At 32.2% G+C, this 2,149-nt stretch overlaps 1 protein-coding gene across 7 annotated transcripts in view; it reads left to right on the top strand.

Annotated features, from left to right (window-relative positions):
* LOC102675286 (tropomodulin) overlaps positions 1 to 2,149 on the top strand; it is an 87,533-nt gene that overhangs the window by 73,937 nt on the left and 11,447 nt on the right. The window lies entirely within an intron of this gene.

Raw genomic sequence — 2,149 nt, 5'->3', positions numbered from 1 at the left:
GTACGTTTCGATGTTTTTCTTTTTTTTTTTTTAAAAAGTTTTCTTACGAGTGGCTGGTAAACGGATTCAACGAAATCGATGATATGTAAGTATGATATTAAAGTATCGTAATTGATAGATTCTTCCAAGATTTTGTTCCTTAGAAATTACAGCTTTAAAGGGGCGGAAGATAATCCATCGAGATGAAATTTGGCGAGTATAATATATTTGATAGGAGTTCTATCAACAAGAAGAAGAAGAAGAAGAAGAAGAAGGAAGAAGCTTCCTTTCTAAGAAGAGAAGAAGAAAAATCTATTTTCAATTGTCTTCTATTGTCTCTAAAAAAAGAAAAAAAAGAAAATTATGTACGCAAGTTTAATAAAACTTACCCCTCGAGCATATATCTCTATATTTCATTTCTTCCAGTTTAAGGGTTGAAGGTACGATCAGCTGTCTTCGTATAAATACGATAATTAACCAAAAGCGTTGGTTGAGGGCCAGGAAAATATTTTTCCTCGCCCAACACCCCTTTTTATCGGTGTGCGTGCTCCCAAGTTTGCCGGTCGATCTCGAGATTACATATCCTCTGCGCCCTAGCAGTTAACTACATGCAGCTACTGTATCGCCACCTCCCAAGGGGGTGGTGTTACCCCCCATATAATGGCACGCTTAAACCTATCCACCGTGACTTTTTTAAACCTTGTTGCAACAACTCTGATGAAACACACGTTTTTAACGGGGGTAATCGCGAAATGCGCCTCACCTTGCTAATGAGCGCCCCTTTTTCCCCTTTTTCGCGATCCACCCCATGGTGCTGCTGCTCCATCGTCAATTTTAAAACGCGTAATTTTCGCCTGGATCCAACTCTGGTTCTTTTCTCGTGGAATTTGTGATTATTCGATGAGCAGAAAGGGGAGAGGGGTGGTAGTTTTCTTCTCTCTTCGAGCGAAGTTGGAAGGAAATTAAATTTTGTAAAGAAATAGAAAATTATTATAAACGGGACAATGAATTAATCGGAGAGAAGATTAATAGAAAAAGTTATAAATACGTTAAATGTTGTATTTTTAATTAATTCGTGATGTAAATTATTTAAATATAAATTATAAGGGATTATTCGATCCCTGTTCCAATAATAATGCACAATAATAAATTCTCATTTTGTAAAAGATTTATTATTTCAAGCGATATTTGCAAATTAAGAGAAATGTAAATGCAAATAAGCTTTCATTGTGACATAATATTCCTTAATATCGATAATATTGTGCAGCATATGTTAAATATTGAATTTAATATTTGCCTATAAATATTCTATATATATTTAAGAGACAGATTTTTATTTGCAGAAAACTTATAAAAATCGCCAGTTGGTTGAAATTGAAATCATGCATAGAATTTTTTAGAATTTTCACGAATTTTTTTTTTATAAAAACTCGATTATTATTGAGATTTTTTTTTAGAAAAATTGAAAATGAAGAAATATAAATATACGAAATAATTTTTAATATGAATTTTGCATTTGAGGATTTCGTAGATTTTCCAATCTTTCCAATTTATAAAAATTGCAGGTTATGCAGCTTTATAAAATCCTAAAAAACATTTTGAAATTTTAAAAATATAGAAATTTCCAAGGACTTTCGAAACAAAAAAAAAAGATCCTCTTCTTTAACTTATAAAATATTCAAAAAAAAAAAAAATCTAAAATATTAATAAACTTTTTGATTTAAACTCACCACCTCTTCTGTTTATTAAAATATTCCACCTCTTAATTATTGCTTCTCAAAGCAACGAAGCAATCTCTCTCCTCTTGAAAAGCTTTAACGTTTTCAAGATTTATCTAAACAATTAAGCTTCTGAAAACTCGCAACAAACAACCGATTAACCTTTTCAAAAGCGTGTCTCAAAAGCGTGTCTCAAAAGCGTCTCGTTCCCCTTTGCTAATTAAATTCACGCGTATAATAAATTTGTGATAAATTTATCCCGATGGAAGAAGAAAAAAAAAAAAATTTCCGACCAACGCCTCGAATTTACGTAAATTATTTAAAATTTGCATTAACGATATATCGACCATACAACGTGGGAGCACGATTTTTCCCGGCCTTCGATACTCTGTCACCCGTGAAAATATTTATGTCTCATCGGATCTCTCGATGGAAATCGCATTGCATGATAC

The sequence above is a fragment of the Apis dorsata genome, unplaced genomic scaffold (assembly GCF_000469605.1).
Source record: "Apis dorsata unplaced genomic scaffold, Apis dorsata 1.3 scaffold_591, whole genome shotgun sequence".
NCBI lineage: Eukaryota > Metazoa > Arthropoda > Insecta > Hymenoptera > Apidae > Apis > Apis dorsata.
Note: the sequence above shows the minus strand (reverse complement) of the source record. Positions and strands in the feature narration are given on the sequence as shown.